The sequence below is a fragment of the Protobothrops mucrosquamatus genome, unplaced genomic scaffold (genome assembly GCF_001527695.2).
Source record: "Protobothrops mucrosquamatus isolate PMUCROS unplaced genomic scaffold, P.Mucros_1.0 scaffold719, whole genome shotgun sequence".
Lineage (NCBI taxonomy): Eukaryota > Metazoa > Chordata > Lepidosauria > Squamata > Viperidae > Protobothrops > Protobothrops mucrosquamatus.
In genome coordinates this window covers 169,233-188,789 of record NW_015386999.1, presented here as the reverse complement: position 1 = coordinate 188,789, position 19,557 = coordinate 169,233, and positions in this window count along the sequence as shown.

Genomic DNA, 19,557 nt, shown 5'->3' with positions numbered 1-19,557 from the left:
CTCCAGCAACTGCATCCAGGATCTAAAGCCATTACTGAAAATGCTTTCCTGGCATCAGTCCTGTTCTACACTGATGACTTGCCCAAATTTTCAGGTCTCAACTTGTTTCCTTCCTTTTGATTGGCCTTGTTATCCAGAGAGGTCCCTATGGCTCTGGACATCCAATGGAAAAAAGGTACCACTGATAAAGTGCCCACTGAGACAAAAATCTAGCTACTGCCAGGGGTTTCTGTTCCTATGGTGATTGCTGTCCTAAGTCCAAAGACTGCGACCAAACACAGAATTTTAGGCCATTGTGGAAACCATAGAGAATGTATTAAGGTATAAATATAAGGTCCAACTGCGCCTGGTAAATTGTGTGCAATTCTGGTTACTGGACTTCAGAACAATGTGGAGGAGCTAGAGGAGGTTCAGAGGAGGGCAAGGAAGATGATCAAAGGGCTAGAGCAGCTTTCCTGTGAGAGAGGATTGCAACATTGGTTGCAATGTTTTTAGTCTAGAAAGGAGGCTAATGAATTGATCGAATTGTTTGTATGGTGTAAATGAAGTGAACAAGGAGAAGCTGTTTTCCCTTTCCCCCTACTGTTAAAACCAGAGGTAATCCAAGGCAAGTGAATCCTGGAATCCTGGACAAATCAGGCCAAAACCAAATGTTGTTTTTGCAACACATGATTTAACTTTGACATTTGCTACCCCAAGATGTGGCCGCTGTCTACCACCTTGGCTGGCTTCAAAAAAGGTTGGACTAATTCATAGAAATTAAGGGGAACAACAGCCATTAGCCATGTGATTGAAAACTATCTGCTGGGAGACAAATGGGCTTCCTTGTGCAGACGGCCGACCGCTTTGAGAACAGAGCACTGGAGTAAATGGCCAGAGGTCTGATCCAATAGGGTGCTTCTTGTGTTCTTGAATCAGGTACAACTATTGGACCAATATATTTGTTTTAGATAGCTACTCATCGCAAATGCACGTTTTACACTTTGAGTTTATATGCCTTAGTGGAGAAGCTGGTTGTGTTGATAAACATAACAATAATGTGCATCCTTTTCTCTCTCTGCTCAGGACATAAACAATGAATCTGAAGAGGTACACATCCCGGAGGTTTAAAAATAAACATTAGCTTCCTTTTCTTTTGCAAAATAATGCAGATAACTATTCTCCCAAGGGAGAGATTTCAGACTGCGAGGCCACATTTGAAATGAGATGGTTCTCTCTGCTATTCCTCTTCTAGCAATGAATATAATGTACTGCAGTTCGCAGGGGAATGTTTTTTCTGATTTAAGGCAGTGTAGTAGCAGACGTGGTGATGCTGGAATTGTGGGGCTGGAGATGACTATTATGCATCCCATGGACTGAAAAAACCCCACAAAGAAGTCCTAGACCAAGCCTCAGCAAAAATATCACTCAAAGCCAAGATCCTGAAACAAAGGCTATCATAATTTGGCCATGTCATGCAAGCTGATTCACTCGAAAAGTCAGTCATGCTGGGCGTGATCAGTAGAAAAAGGAGAAGTGACCGCACTAGTACCCATTGGTTGAATACTATAAAGCAGGGGTGTCAAACTCGCAAGTCATGTGACATGTCGCGACGTATCATGACTTTTTTTTCCATTGCCGGCAATGGGGTGGGCGCGGTTTCGGCATGACGCATCCGGCCCGCAGGCTGGCAGTTTGATACCCCTGCTATAAAGGATGACACTGAGATGACTATGGTGGATCTGAAGGAGGCAATGCAAGACAGAGGGGCGTGGAGAATGCTGATCCAGGAAGTGGATCTTAATTTGGGTTAATTTGTTCAATGAAATTTCCCCCCCCTTGCCTATTCATGGTGTATACTCAGAAGTTTTCTCCAACATTAAATTTCCAAAGGATCTTTCTTTCAAATGTTTTCCTCCAATTTTATAAACATCCTTTTCTTGTTTCAATCCAGCTACCCTTAATATGTATTCAGATTACAGGTTAAATAAGTAAAGGATATCTACACAATCTTGCCAGGAGTGATCTCTGCCAACCTGGAATCAGTCTATTTCATCATGTTATGGCTGTACTGAGGCTTCTTTATACGTTTCACATGAGATGTTCTGGGATATAAGACACAGTAATCACTTATAATAATGTAAGCGTCTTGGAGGCTGAAAATGATGCTAGTTTAAATGGAGATATTAACAAATGCTGTAATTATAAACCCTGCCAGTGGACGGCAAAAGAAAATTAATCCTCTAATATATGGAATATGAAAAACTCATTATAATTCAATTATACAAAGCAAAATAATAATACAATAATAAAACAAAGTAATCATCCTAATATCCAACCAAATCTCCCAAATAACAGACATTTAAAATAGTTTAAATGTCTGGATCACTCTGTAGCATCAGTTTAGTATGAAAAAGGGTCAAAAAATAGTATGCCATAATTTTTGAACTGATATAATGGTAACAAGATAAGTCTAACCTTTTATATCTTAAACCTAAAACAGTTCAATTAACTAAAGATGTTATAAGCAAATATTTAAAAAGGGACCAAGGAGGAGAATTTATACTAAGTAAAACCATCCAAAATTCAGTCTGAGTCAAAAGCTATGTGTAATGTTAGAATTCTTTGAGCAAACAAAACATGCCCCACCCTGCTTTAACTTTTTAAAGATATACTATCTTCAGAATTGAAGAATCTCATCACAATTTACGGAATGGTATATTGAGTTTTTGAAAATGTTTCCCAGATATGTACATGGGAATTCTTTATAGGATACAAAATTTATTTCAAGAATGTTTACCTTACTCCAAAGTGCTACCAAAGTTATATATAGATCAGTGCACTAAAGTAGATTTATGGGTATGTTCATCCATTACCATACCATGTTAAAATGATACTTATTAAGAAGAGAAGGATTGTACTGCCATACTGTCTATCTCAGTTCTTCCCAGTTTCTTCACTGTTCTGCAAGACAAAAATAAATAGTGGAGAAATACTGAAAAAGAGCATCATCTATATTATCCATAAAAAGTGAATAAACAAAACAACTATATTTCAGAAAGCTGTCCTTTAGATTTATTTTTCAAAAACTCACTTTTGTATTTTATTTAGGTCTTTTACCATAGAACTGTTGTCACTTAATGCATAGTCTTTCATATTCATCTGAAAAGTCTGGAAAATGAATTGTCTTTCTTGAGTAAATTTGCATAAACCATTTGATTGTAGATATTTTTTATTGGAATATGCATTTCTGTAATTTTTTTCTTGATTTTACTCTTGAATTTTCCTTTGTAAAGCAAAGTTATAAACATAAACAATTAGATTTTTTTAACCTTGTGTACCTCTTTCATATTTGTCCCTTTTTCAGGTTTGTCCTTCGTTTTGTCCCAGAAAATATGGTCATTTTAGTTGTAACCCATTTGTCAATGTTCTATGAATGTTAGTGGTTTAAAATAAAATATCTTCACACATGTAATCTTTATAGCACCTTAAGGTAGGGAGTTTGCAAAGTTACATGAATGATTTAAAAGGGTAATTCAATGGCAATAGCAAAAGGAAGAAAGAGAGCCAAGAAAAGTCTTAGAAATTGGAGAGTACTTGAACAAGGGAACAAGGACACTCTCTTATCAAGAAAAACAAGAAGCTGATTGTAACAGGTAGTACCGTGGGAAGGGGAAGATATGAAGGTGCCACAACTGGTAGCAATATGGTGTGGTCTAACTTTTTAAGATATCGATCATTGACCTTTAATCATGGCATCCATCAAACGCATGGATATCTGAACCAAACAGGTCTTCCTCAAAATGTCTTAGGCTTTTCACTTGAAATGTATCCTTCCCATTTTCTGCAATTTTTTTTTACCAACATCTGAAAGAATGTCACTTATATCCATGCACATTGGATCAATAGGGTTTTTTTCATTTGTTTTTACATTTCAGGAAATTAAAAGGCTGTTATCATCTTTGCTTGCAGATATCATCTTTGTTTTCACAGCAAATAGACTGGGAGCTGGCTGTTTGCCAACACACATAGAAGCTCAACAGCCTAAGTTTTACAAATATGCTGAATTCCAGGATTCTGTGTGATTTTAAAGGGAATAGGTCCAAAACAGTTAATATGTGCCCAGTTTCATAATTCATGTTCTAACTCCTTTTTTTTCCCCTTTTGAGTCGAGATTCAGCCTCTGCTTAGAGGACAAGAATTTGTGAAATCCAGTTAAAGTTGTCAATTAATGTGGTACAGTATGGCATATTAAAATGCCTGGTCCAACCTTGCATACCATCTTCAGTGCAAGTAAAGTCACACGTTACACACACAAAGAAAACTAGTAGCTCTTGTACATGAGATGTGCTATTTTGGCTCTGTGTCATGGTACAGATCTGAGTTTGTGTGTCTTGCAGCCTCTTTTCATAAGGGCAAGAGCCAGGATTACATTTGGGCTTCATGGTAGCAATTTTCCAACAGCAAATAAAGCCAAGAGCATGGATCACTGTTCTCCTTGCACAGTGTTTCACCCAGTGGTGGGATTCAAATATGTGAACAACGGTTCTCTGTGTGGATGCCGCTTCCGGAAGTCCATTCTGGGCCTGGGCAACAAAAAATTAGCTACCGGTTCTGCCGAAGTGGTGCGAACCGGCTGAATACCACCGCTGGTTTCAGCAACTAATACAGAGAGTGATTTTTTCCCTTAGTGAAGTATCAGTATTATCTATCTATCCCCACTCTCTGTTAGGAAACATCTAGGCTTGCCAATGCTTGCTTTTCTGTACTTATCGTGTTTAATTAAGCCTCTTAAAAATGTTTCTGATAAAGAAGTGAGAAGCTGTTTGGTTGTTTTCTGCAAACAAGTATTCTCCTTTCAACAAAGGACCTGCACTTCAGATGGGTTAAAGGACAGAAGTTGATTTGTCACTTTGCAGACTTTGCTATTAGCCTACAACAAAGCTGGCTTACAACTGAATTTTTCTCATTCTTGAAGTTCCTACCTCCACCCTGGATCAGTTCTTACTGCTTATTCAGCTGCATTTGCCTATGGTAAAATTATCAATCTTAGCAGCCCAATTAGCAGCACAATTTAAAGTACAACTTTGTTTTTTAAACATTAATCTTCTTCCTTTGGCCTCTTTCTTCAATTTTCCATTGTTTCTGCCTCTGTATATCTTTCTTAGAACATAGACACTATGATGATGCTTCCCTTTTGACTCCTATTCCTTCCAACTATGATTTGGTTCATTCAATATAAAGTTTTAACCATAGACTATTATAATGATAAGCCCACTTTTGGGTCTGTTACTTGGAGTGACAAAGAGAAAGTTAGCCAAGGATAAGCATGTCATTGTCACCTGTAGGTGACAAAAGAAAATAACTTCTTTTCTTAGTTGGAGACCAGATCAGATCTGAGATCTGAGTTACAAAAATTCAGAGTATAAAAGGTAAGCAGCAGAGAGATACAAAAAAGTAACTCTAATGTAAGATACAAGCAGTTGTGCCTGATTTAGAAATGAGTGTTTCTAGACATCTTATCACCTATGCTACCTTCCTTCTTCCATCTTTTTTTCCATTCAGTAGATGAAATAACTTGACAGTGCGCATTAGAAGCATTTCAACTCAGCAAGTAGCAAATAATTTTGCAGAGGATGGGAGAACCTTGAAATTGGCAGAGAAGGAAATCTAAAAGCACCAACAGGTTCATCCATGAAATTGCTAAAAAGCTGATAAAGAGCTTGCTAAATTCCAGACTCGCAGGAACAGGCATCTGTAAAATATTAACCTAAATTACTTTCTTAAATCACAGAACAGTCTTTGACCCTTTACTCAACCAGACTACCACAAGTATTTATTTATTGGCAGGCAGACTATCTAGGTTCTTAAGGGCTCAACTCTTAGCAAGGTGAACAACAGAGGCAGAACTCCTGTATCTTAAATGGCTGTGCAAAATTTCACATTTGAATAGGTGTAAATATTTATGCAGAGTTAGGAAAAACTGAAACATCAATTTTCACAAAAAAACCAACAGTATTGGGACCCATCATCCAGTGACAAGTGGAGATGAGGCAGAAATATTGGCTGTGCTCCATCGTTCTTCTTATTCCTGAAAGTGGATGGAAATGCAAACAACTGGTCCCATACTCAGATTTGTGATTTACATACTGGCTTCGACCCAAGTTCCACCTACTGAGCAATGCTACAGTATTAGCATTATAAGGTAATACAAAGTAATCTTCCATGCAACTGGGGAGCATCGTCTTAACAGACTGCCTGATTGTATAGAAGAGCTTCAGATGTGACATTTTAAGGAAGTGATAACAATGGAACTGTAAAAACATGGAAAAATCAATAAAATTTACACCAACCTACATTTGAGACTAAATGGTTACAAAATGCCCTACAGATGGTATATTACCCCTATCAATGATTGCCAGGATGGACAATTTAAAGAACATTAAATGTTGGAAATACCACAGCAAATAAGGAACATTTTACCACATGTGATGGTAATGTAAAAAAACTCCAAAGTACTGGAAAGAAATACACTAAATATCCATAAAATTCTAAAAATAAAATCCGAATATTTTCACTAGGTATGATTCTAAAGGACATAAATAAAAAAACACCACAAGTTATTAATTTATATGCTGCGAGTAACAAGAATCAATCTAGCACAACACTGGAAAAGAGAAACTTTGCCAACAATACAAAAGTAGGAGGCTAAAACTAGAGAATATATGACAATAGATGAATTAATTGCATAAAATCACAAAAGAAGTCTGCCAAATTCAAGTAAGAAATTTCCCTTAACTATGTTACACAGCAAGGCAAGCTATGGTACTTAAATTAGGGGTTTGGGGGAAAAAAGGAGAAATTGTTTAAAAAATAATTAAAGCAATCCAAATAGAAACAAGGAATACTGCAGATGTCCTAAGCATAATTTAGAAGTGTTTAAGTAGCAATGGGGGGGGGAGGGTAAGGCTACTAGAATTTTTTCCCTATGTATTTTCCCCCTTTGTTTATATATATATATATATTCACATTTTCACTTCAACATCTGCTCTGGTATAAAGTTTATTTTAGGTGTATATGCGCATGGTGCACACGTACACACACACTTCTTAGCTTTTGTTGCTTATTTTACCTAACAAATAAAAAATGGAAGAGCTTCCATAACAACAGCCAGGTTCTCACCGGATTCTCCCAATGCATGAAGATTGGTGGGGAGGAAGGAGGGGAGAAGGACTGTGATACCAAGTAGTAGAAGATGAGCAGTCTGGTTATGCAATGTCGTAAATGGACAGGGCCTTCCCTCAAGTAGCCACAAAGTGGGCTGTGGCTCTGAGTGGAAAGGAAACAGTTTCCAGAGATACAGCAGAGGCAGCCACTGGCTACCTGGTTATTGGGGACACCTTAACATGCCTTTACTTAGATTCTCTGATTTCTCTCTAAAGTTTTGCATGGCATATTAGAGGAGGTGGAAGAAACAGTGAAGTCTAATTTCAAAGACAGTCCAATATATCACACGGGCACTCTTTTCTATTTCTAAAAGTCCCTGAGAAACCCTGTCTAAACAGGGTGGAAATCTCCACCTTCTTTTAATGGTTTCCTGATTTAAAATGCAAATACCTTGTAGTGGACAGGTCTCCTTAAGCCTCTAAGAATTAGGAGTTAGGTCAAAGGAAATGATCCCAGCTTTGGTACTCAAGGGGTGTGTGTGAATTCTCAGCATGAGGAGATAGTAAAGCTTCTAAGCTAAGGGCTTTCATTGAGAGCCATGACTAAGTTAAAATGTTATCCAACCTCTCCTTGAGTCAGCACTTAACAATGCCAGCCTAAAATGTGCTGTCCTTGAACCCAATTCTTACCCTACCTCTATTGGGTCAGATCTGAGGCATTGCTGAAAGATGCCTTGTTATGAATAGCTAGTTCCTCAAGTGAAATTAACTAGCTGCTTAATGATCACCTCTCTCCAAGAGGAGAGGAAGAGAAGAAGAAGAAGAGAAAAGAGAAGTAGCTGAAACTGGCAAATACAAGGAAACTGACAAATAAACAAAACCAAGACACTCTTCCTGGAGGTCTGTTCTGCCTTGCCTTATTGGAAGTTGAAGGTTTGACATGATGGATATTTTAAAAAAACATCTTGAGAAACAAAATGGTAACAAACAGGGCAAAGGCTGGGAGGGAAATGGCTGAGGTTGAAGTTGGCTGGTGACCAGAAAGGTGCATAACTGCCTATGCCTCCCAACACTCCCCAAATATATTACTGATCACCTACAACCTGGCAATCTGACTTTGAGTTGTCCTCAAATGGTTCTGGAGTAAGCAGGATGGGATGCTGCTTTTACAGTAGTGTAGCTAAGACAAAGTGAAGCCTCTCTCATTTATGGGCTAGGAGGAAAATTGTCAAATCCATGTTAGGTTAATGCAAGTGAGGAAGAGTGAGGACGGAGTAGAAGCTGCAGAAGTTGGGGTGAAATGCTTCTCTCTCTCTCTCTCTCTCTCTCTCTCTCTCTCTCTCTCTCTCTCTCTCTCTCTCTCTCTCTCTCTCTCTCTCTCTCTCTCCCTCCCTCCCTCCCTCCCTCCCTCCTTAAATCTGTGGATCCTTCTCCATTTCCCTCTTGTGCCAATTGAAGAAGCCAACGAAAAATTATAATTATCCTATGTTTTTAGAAAAAAAAAACATAGGAAGTAGACAATTCCATCGACCAAATCTTGCCTGAAGTGAAGCATACCTTTCAGAGACTCAGCTGGTGACAGCTATGCTTGCAAAACCAAATGCCATCTAAGTCAGTAACAAATCAGTTTTGTAAATCATGAAAGATGGTGAAGAAATATTTTCAAAGCAGATTTGTCCAGCATGAGCCTTGTTTTCTTTCAGGCTTATCTTATTCTTCTGCACATGGAATTTATTTTGCAAGAAATATATGTTACTGTTTGCTTTTTATTTTTATCCATTGGCACAGTTCAAACCTTCATTGAAGGCTGAGTGAGATGCTCCATTGATTGATCTTATAATACAGAACTAGCAACTTCTGTCCAAATGGCCAATATCCTATTTCCCCTTAGCTAGTATCTGTAATACTAGACATCTTAGATACAGTACTACTTCCTCTTAATAACAAAGATTCAGCAAAAGATAAATCCATCCTGCTTACTGAAGGCCCTCCAAATGGTTGGACCCAAACTCTCAAAATTCTCAGCTATTCAGTGGGAAGTTAAGCAGGTTCAGTGTTAAGCTTGTATGTTCCTTTCAAGGGGAATAAAACTTCAAATGACCACATTTACGTTAAATGACCACATTCAGAATGAAATGAAAGTGACAAAAATCTTAATGTAAAATAAAAGAAGTACCTTAACTGTGCAAATTAATGAATGCATTTTTCTTGCAATAGATTACAGTAAATTGGGGCAAATATAAACATGAATATAAGTTGCTATTTCAAGTTTGGAAATGCCTTCAAATACACCACAACACAGAAATGTAACATTCAGATCTATGGGATCCGTACCTAGCTAAAGATACATGTGGCTCAGCTTAAATGTGAAGGCCGATGAGATCAACTCTGGATCTCTTTATGTGCATATAAAACACAGGGAAGACACTGCAGCAAATTCCAGAATGATTATGAGGACAGCCTTATCAAATAGGAGGAGATTCAATCTCCAGAATTCACCTACAATAACTGGGAATTCAGGGACTTGTAGTCCCAACATATCCCACAGTGCAGCAAGCTGGAGAAAGAGCATTATATGCATTACTCTGGAATGTATCCAGAAGTTTTCTTTTGTTGGACTTGCACTTGCAATATTTGAGTTGTGAAGAAGGCATTCAATTCTAAGTAAGTACCCTACTTTAGATTGTCATGTTTTTTTTAAAAAACAGTGAGCATTGAGTATGACTAGGACAGGGGTAGGCAACCTTGCTTATTTGCATTAGCTGCAGCCTCATTTTTCCTTTGGGGAAATTATTAATGGGTGGAGTCCAAAATGAAGGTATGAAAAATGTTACATATATATTAGTCAAGGACCCAGAATAAAGAAAGAACCAGAGGGAAAAAAAACATTCAAAAAATATAACTCATGCCCAAAGACAGGTACCTGAATCACTTCAACTAATTCTGACAAGGCATGACATCAATGAATTTTCTAGCAAACCCAGATTTATTTCATGCGGTATATATGTATCAGGAATATGGCCTGATTTATACCTCTTAATATAAATGTAATTCAAGGGATCAGGACAGGCAGAGCAGGACAAGAGAGAGGACCAACATATTGCAAAATTTTCTGTTGTGGGCACAGGGAAGCTTTGGACAATTGGCCCAACCTAGGTCATAAAAAATCAACTCCTCCAGGCTAGGCGAGGTCCCTCCCACCCAAATCTTCTCTCTTATCTGGTAGCCAAGGTAAAGGGGGTCTGAAGGTTGGTATGAGCTGGTCTTTGCAAATGTTCTAACCATTCTACTTACCACTGTTGGTTCTGCTTTGGACCTTATTTTTTTTCCCATCATGGAAAATCTCCATCTCCTGGCCTTCCTTCAAGTAGAGGAGAAGCCCCAAGTTTGAAAGTGGTCCATCTAGAACAGGGGTCCTCAACCTTGGCAACTTTAAGACTTGTGGACTTCAACTCCCAGAATTCTGAGGAATTCTGGGATTTGAAGTCCAGAAGTCTTAAATTTGCCAAGGTTGAGGACCCCTGATCTAGAACATCCACAATTGCTGGTTTGGTTTTTTACAGCCTCACATCTTTCGCAACGGGGACTAACAGAGCTAACACTGGCAGGTGTTCAAAGGATTGGCTTTTCCTTCCAGTGCAGTTGAGATTGGGAGCACGAGTTCAGGCAAGGGCCAAGCCCGCCCTTGTAGATAATCCAGGCTGCGGGTAGTATGAGGTGTGTATGTATGTGAATTGGGCTCTTGAGTCAGATCCAGTTTGCCATCCCTGCTGCATTTGTAGCAGGATGTCTGCTACAGTCAGAATGGCTTTCTTCTCAGTGGAGGGCTGAGATACAATACTGTCCCTTTTCCAACACAAGTGTTCATTTCAGATGGGAAAAAAGATACAAGATGGGACCTCAAGATTTCTCCAGGCATGTATGGTTAAGAAAAACCCTTAAATAATAATAATAATAATAATAATAATAATAATAATAATAATAATAATAATAATAATAATAATAATAATAATAAAGTTGGAAGGGACCTTGGAGGTTATCGAGTCCAACCCCCTGCTCAGGCAGGAACCCTACACCATTTCAGACAAATGGCTGTCCAGTCTCTTCTTAAAAACTTCCAGTGTTGGAGCATTCACCGCTTCTGGGGGTAGGTTGTTCCATTGGTTAATTGTTCTAACTGTCAGGAAGTTTCTCCTTAGTTCTAGGTTGCTTCTCTCCTATTTATCTGAAGAAAAGGGACAGGTTTTGCTTTTCCCCAACATATTTGCCAAATGCAGCCCATTTCCCTTCCTCATAAAACTGAAAATGGAGCTACTGAAAACCAAATCAGTTCTTCTCAGTTCAACTCTATAAGGGTTCCCACGACTGCATGTTTTTAATCTTATCCACTTTGCAGTATCTTAATCAATAGTGAGTTGATTAGAAAAAGAGCTTAGCAGCATACAATGAAGCCTGAGTGGGCTAGAGAGGAGTGGCCATTTATTTCTTCAATTTATAAATCACATCCATCTCTCATGGAATGATGTATGATGATACAAATAATAATTCAGACTTACCATAAGCACATGTCTTAAAATGTATTTAATATTAGGAATTCTGTCATAAATTCTATCACTCTCCAGCACACGCAATTAGAGCATCTGCCTTGGATGCAAAAAAAAAAAAGGTGAAGTTTAATTCTTGGTTTCTCCCAGTAAGGCTGGGAAAGATCCCTTCTTCAGATGCTGCCAATCAGTGTAAACAATGCTACATTAGATGCATCAATGGTCTCAGCTGGGATAGGTAAAGTTTTTGTATTTATAATACCAGGAGCACAGAAGAGGCTTCAAGCTGTTCCCATGGCAGCCTCACTTGCGCATGCTGAGTGTATTGGAGATAAAAAGGATTCACAGTGTGAATGTGTTTGTGGGAGGAAAGGGACAATGGCCAGATCAGGGGATGGAATCACAGCAATTTGGCAGAAATTTGGAAGCAGCAGTACTGCCCATCCCTCCAGCATCCCTGGTTCTTGCAATGGATCAATAAAAGATCTACAAGTCACCCCTCCCCTTCCATCGTCTCTAACAGGCACGTTCATGACCTTTCTGTTTTTTCTCAAGACACCAGCCAACTCTTTCAAAACCGAGAGGTATCTTCATCAGATGTCAAAAGTTCATCAGATTCTCCTGGGAAGGCACTTTCGTTTTGCAACCTCAAAAGGATTGGGATAGGCTTCGATAAAAGTAAAAAGTAAAAACACCCAAGAAGAAAAACCACAGGATTGTTGTTCGAACAAGTTCTAGCTTGAAAAGTTCTTTTTAATAGAAACGGCTGGTAAACAGCTTCTCAGTTCTCAGAAGCCTCTGACTGGAGGGGGAGTCGGTATACTGGCTGAGGTGTTGGGCTAGAAACCGCAAGACTATGAGTCCTCCCTTAGCTATAACAATTGACCGGGTGACTTTGGGCCAGTCACTCTCTTACCCCCAACCCGCTCAAAGGGTGGTTGTGAGAAAACAGAAGATGGGAGCATGAGGTATATACACTGCCTTGAAATGACTAAAAATAAAGGTGGGATACAACATCTAATAGCTAACTATCTTAGCTAGTGGTGGCGCATGGTTAGAATGCAGTATTGCAGGCTAATTCTGCTGTCTGCCAGGAGTTTGATCCTGACTAGCTCAAGGTTGACTCAGCCTTCCATCCTTCTGAGGTCAGTAAAATGAGGATCCAGATTGTTGGGAGCCATATGGTGACTGTGTAAACCAGTTAGAGAGGGCTGTAAAGCACTGTGAAGCGCTAACTAAGTCTAAATGTTATTGCTAAGTGCTACTGCTATCTTCATAAGTACTATAAACTGCAGTAGAAGAAAGTGGCATACCCAGTGAGATTACTTTTTCTTGTGAATGAGAACATAAAGATTCAGCAGAAAATGTGGGTTTCAATGGATGAACTTCCCTTAACTAAATGAATGTAGGTTGAATTAATCTTAGGGTATATGTAGATCAGACATGTCAAACACAAGGCCCGCGGGCTGGATGCGGCCCACGAAGTGGTTTCATATGGCCCGCGAAGCCATCCTGGACAGTGAGGGAACAGGCCCCACTGCCTTGGCCCTGGCCCAGGCCAATCGGGAGCCAATGTACAATTTTGTGGTGGCCATCTTTGCTGAAACGTATTGAGTCTTAGCTACACAAGGCCATCTGGAAACAGTGAGGAACCAGCCCCTGCCACATTGGCTCCGCCCCCTGGGTGCATGCTGGGGAGATGTCACCCTTTGTGAGGAATGAAGAAATGCACCATTGCTTGGAAGTGGCCAGCAAATGGCCCTCACCACATATCCGGCTTGAGGGGCTCCAGGGGAGGGGTTTCGGCAGGCAGCAGGGCACTCTCCTCACAGCGCCTCACTGCCTGCCGAAACTGGGCAGGCTGGGGGCTGGGCGGCATTGCGCAGGTAACGTTGACTCTCACACTGCTCATGGCATCCCCTCCCCAGAGCCCACCAAGCCAGATATGTGAAGTAGGTAAGGGCCCTGTGCTGGCCACTTCCAGGCGATGGTACATTTCTTCATTCCTCACGAAGCTGCCTTTCTTACCTGTTTTTCTCCCTCCCTCATCTCAAATATTTTCCCACCACTCTGTACTTAGGAAGGAAGGAAAGAAGGAAAGAAGGAGAGGGAGGGTCTGAGGGAGGTCCTGCCTTAGTCCTGCCCTGCTGCCCTTTCACCATCCCCTTGCCCCCTCCTCCTGGCCTATCCTGAGGTCTCCCGTCCTATTGCTAAGGAAGCTTTGGATACAAAGCCGGGTCTCCTCCCATGGAGAGGGAATGGGCCTCCCTCTGACTTTGCCCTTGTACCCATCATGAGCAACCTGGCTAAGGAGAGCAAGTATAGCAGCAGCAGCCTTGAGGAGGAGGTAAGTGCAGCCGGGCGCCCCCTTGGAGAAGTGGGGCTGAGCTTGGTGTGTAGGTGCTCCGGGCAGCCCACTCCACCATCCAGCCCCCCACCGCATGGCCCGAGAGGAACAGTGAGGCTCCTGCAGTGGACCATGCCTTGGCACTTGCCCTGGTCCCACCCCCTTCTTCCAGAGACCCTCAGATCTGTCCCACTCCTGCCCAGGCCCCACAGGCACCCTTGACACGAACGCTGTAGAGCTGGCCACGCCCACCCAGTAGGTCACACCCATTCCATCCATGCCCACCCAGTAGGCCACACCCACCCTGGCCACACACACCGCCCCCCTGAGGGCAACCGCAATGCTGATGCGGTCCTCAATGAAATTGAGTTTGACACCCCTGATGTAGATGATTTAAAGGAAGATAAATGCTGACATGGTTACTTAGCAGCTTGGCAGAACACTGCCTACATATTTGTTTCCCCGTAATAAAAGGAATTAAGAATCACTTATTAAAATTAATACTGAATATTCAGATAAGGGATTTAGTAGATCCATGGAAGGGATCTGACTTTCTCCCTCCAGGAAAAAAAGAATGGAATATATACAGATGAATTTCTCCCATTTTTCTGCTTTATATGCAGGGTCTTCTTGGTAGCAGGGACTAAATTCTGGAACATTTTTCCTGTTGATATAGATTTAATCCTTTAAAAAAAATGCTTTGTTTTTTTCCTCTTCCCTCTGGTATGAAGAGCTGTGAAGAAGATTCGCTGAATAATACACATATGGTGATTTTCCCCCCCCCCTCCAACTTGTAGTAATACATTCTAGTTGATGGTTGTGACATTGTGACACACCATTTTGTGAAGGCTTGCTTGGCTTTAAAAAGTTGCATAAATGTTTTGCATGAATGAATAAATGAAACAAAGCAAGTTCATGCTGGAATGTTTAGAGTTGGAGTTTATATTAATGTGTGTGTGTACGCGTGGGAGAAAAATATGGGTGACTACAATGAGAGGAAACAAAAAGACAATAAAGTTAATGTTCTCCTTTCTTTGACCTAAATCCTTCTCCCAATGCAGTTTCTTGTAACTCCAAGGTTATTTTCCTTCATTTTAGCTAGTAAGTTAACCTTGGCAATATGAATTCCTGCCATACTTGTTTGTGGGAGTCTGGATACAGTGAGAATTGTTTAGATTCAACTCTAGCAAGTTGGAGACATTGCATCTTGACAGCTTCGAAGCAGCCCAAACAGTGTGATAAAGAGCTAAATATGAGGGATAGATAGGTTACTATAGGATAAGCTTTATGGGAGGATGATGAATTATAAATGAACACAATACAAGCAGAATGCCCACACTTTTTTCATTACATTCATATCAATTTTGATTCAATACTATAACGGGCAGCTTTCTAGCTGTAATCCCTGGTTGTTTTGAAGAGCTGTGTTGGAAAATATCAGATATAATGCTCATCTTCAAAATCAGTCAAAGAGGGTGCCAAATTCTTCAATTCTTGCAACTTTTCTTAGCTGTAATATACTTTTTTTGGTTGTCATAGTAAGAAGCACCTTCTCATGAAGCTGCCCAAGAGAGGTTTTAAAGATTTTGTTTTCTCACTTCAAGAAGCCCCGATTATTTTTAGAATGCAGCATGAAGTCATCCTCCAGTTCACTTTTTCTTTATTCCATCTCACAAAGAGTGTTTGCACAACACAATAAACTAAAATGCTGAATTTACAAGCATGTGCGCAGGATTACAGGTGCTTCTTCAATTCAACTGAGCAGCGGCTTAATTTGTCATCTGAATTTGAAACCGTGAACATTTTCTGGTTCAGAAAGCAGGATTTTGAAAGCTTTGATGGAAGTTATCATGTGAGATGAGAGAGCTCCAGTCACTGAGTAGAAAAGCAGATGATTCACGGAGAAAAGGATAATAACTCTGAAGACTATATCTAGTGTTAAATATTCTTCAGTTTCTTTTCTCCTGAATCAAAATTTGATTTAGATGAGTTGAACATGCATGATTCTACCAATGAGGGACCAGGGGGCAGGGTAAGAGACATCACGTGGGCAATGATGCCAATAATTCATGATATGAGTGACGTCATCATGGCTTGCACAAAATACACATGCCTACATCTCTGCAGCTGTCTCAGCTGAAAGAAAATAAAAATCCCAGTATTTGTGATCACTATCTCTAATAACCCATAAATAATAGCAGCAGAAAAGCAGCAAAAGAAATATAAGAAATAATCATTCTGATCAGCATCATAGCATCATGATTAAACTTTTCTCCATTTTGAACTATGAGGCTTTTAACAACAAGGCTTGTTTTTTTTATCCCCAACAAATCTGACGGCGATTAGAAATGGATCCAGGATGACCGGGAGAGGCAGTTGTCTGGGTGGAATTGCTAATTAGTACTTGAATCCAAACATACTTTACAGTGTTTTGTATTTTCAATATTTTCAAACTGATAATGCAAACAGAAATGTAGTCATCATTGGAAAGTTGAAGCTCTCTTAATTTTGCCAACCAGTTGTTATTTTTTAAAAGGAAATGTACACTAGGATCTCTGCAACATTCATATATTTAGAAAAATAATTTGCAAAAATGCATTATTTGAAGAAATGATTTGCAAAGACAGGTACATTCAGTAAATTTTAAACTGCAATGCCTCTTTGGAGAGATGAACCCTAAAATGTGTAGGCACTTAAAAAAAAAATGTCTGGAGTCAACAAAAAACAAGAACCAAAAAAAAAAATGCAAGTGACTTGTATGTGCCATTACCAACGGAAAAGCATTGATGTGCCCCACCAGTTAATGAACCAGGCCAATTGACTCACTAGTCGAAAAACAGGCAAGTGAGTTTCCTGTCAGCATGAAAAGAATGCTTATTTCGTGTTGCTAACAGTAATAGGAATTCATCTGTATGTTTGCTGTTGGCCAACAATCATGCCATCCTCTGGCTGAGAAAAACTGGTCAGGAATTCCTGTTGCAGATGGGAGTTTTTTTGCTGACCCATTGAGAATTCCCCTGATTTCACCAAAACATGTGCTGGTTACAGCTCAATCGTGTTAAATTAATTCCAAAATAAAGTTTTTAATACAAGTAGATTCTAGTTCTTTGTTTCAAGGTCCTAAGCTCAAAATCATTCTGAAGTTGATTGCATCCCCTGATTTGTGATGCCTGAAGCTAGAGTGGCGCAGATACATCTTACCAACGCTTGAATAAGTCAAGATACTTTATAAAGCAGCTGTAAGGTGAATTGTTCCTTTCTTCTGCTACCCTAGCATATGTGTTTGTGTGTGTGCATGTATGCGTGTGTGGTTGGAACACGATTGAATTACTAGTCTACAGTCCCTAGTCAGACAACTGACCCAGTAACATTCCTTCTCCTGCCATGGTTACGCTTCTAGCCATGGTGGTGTTCCTCTTTTGTGTTTAATAAGGAGTCAATTCTTCAGATGCCAAGTGTCTCATTCCACTTATCTAAGTATGAGCCAGAACATTCCTTGCATGCTCAGAAGCACTCAGTTCTCATGGTGTAACAGAGACACCAGAGATGAATTGTTTTTCTCTGTCCCTCTCACAAAATGTCTACATACAATACAACTTAACAACAACAACAAAAAAATAGTTTTTGCAATACAGTATAATTCCACCTATTGGCTTGTGCTGCAACCAAACTTTGGTTGAATGTATGTGTGAGATCTCTATTTTTTGTTTTTATTTGCTAAACTGCTAGAAATCTTAGATTAGACACTTAGATCCCTGCATTTTCTCATTTTGATTTACAATGAATATTATTACTGCTTATTCTTAATTATTGTGAATTGATATTAATAATAATGTAAAGCTATAAGGTGATGGAAAAGCTTCTAAAACGCAAAACTATGCTACTGTCACTTTGAAATTGTTATTGAATAATTTCTTTTTACTTTCCCTCTCTTCTTGACTGTGCTTTTAAATATCTAATAATGTAAATTAGGGGGAGAGGAAATGGGAAGTCCTTAAGAATCTACATTGATCAAATGTTATTTGACAGAATTCTCTCTTTATTTCTCCAAAATTTATGAAATTTAGGATGGAGCTACATGACTTTCAGGGCTAAAGACTTCCTGGTGGGATTGTAGCTGGAATTGCACTAATGATGTCTTTGAATACACCTTGTTTCCCCCCCCCCCCATAAATGAGCCATATTGGAAACGAAAGCATAACACTTTCAAAATCTGTTGCCAGGTACCAAGAGCATTTTTTTTACCCATAGCAATGTGTGACTAACATCCTGCATCCTTTTGGTCAACACTAATGGGCATTGTGATACTTCTGAGCAAAAGGCACAAGTGGGTAGACCTTGTTTGTGTTACTGAAAAAAGAAGAGCACACTTAATACTTTTAGAGCAGGCCACCAAAGAACTCAAACCATCAAGCAGGAACCTGCCTGATTTTCATCCAGATAAGATGAGAATTAACAATGCAATCTTAGTTCAAAATTCAGAACAGTTTTTCCGCACTGCTCCTAGAGGAAGGGAACGAGAAGTGGCTAGGCAGGAAAATTGGAAGGCCGGTTGATGCAACAGTCAAGGTGCCATGCTAGGAGTTGGGGGGTTGGAGGGAGAAAGACAAGTTCCCCCCTCAACCCCCTCAGCCACAGAAGGTCATTGGCTGACTTTGGGCCAATCATTCTCTCTCAGTCCAACCTACTTCACAGGGTTATAGAGAAAGCCGGATGAAGTACACCATATACATTACCTTGAAGTCCTGAATGAAAGGCAGAATATGCATCAAAAAAAAAGAATGGTTAGACCAGAATAGATGAGTACATGGCGTGATACAGTGGAGATCCTCCTTTTTACATTATCTTCTACTAGCTCTCAGTTCACGCTGCACTGGTACTTATGTTGCATTGCCTGGGAAGACAAGGGAGGGGACCCTATACCCAAGTTGTTTTCCCCTAATGTGTCAACTGTCTTATTTGCAGAGCACTGATATAACACAAGACACAATGGTTCCTCAAAAATCCCCATTTTTACCCTCTGAGCAATGACAATTTCTGCTGCCAGCCAAAGGCAACCTATTTAAAAACTGCAGTGCTCTCAGTTTTATTTGTGGAATATTTCTACAAGAAGATGCAAGTATTCCTTTTTAAAAAAGTGTGTGTATTGGGGGGGGGGGGGACCTTGACCTGTCAGTTTTCTGCAGGCATTGTGAAACTGGTTGGAACCAACTGAAACGTACTAGAAATTCTTTAAGAGAAAAGATGACTGAGAAAACTGTTTGTGAAATTAACTACAGAATGGATAGCTTGCCAAAAGCAGCCCACACAGCAAATAGGGGACATCCTGTTTATGACTCCCATCACCTCAAGAAATGCTCGATTAGGAAACAATTTCTGTATTTAATTTAAATCCAATTTAACTCTGCAATAAGGAAGGGGCTTGTGTACAATGGCAATCAGAATGGTAAATTGAAAAAAAAAAGAATAATGAAGAGCAAATGGAGCCTGCTATATATAGCCAAAAAATATGATCTCTCAA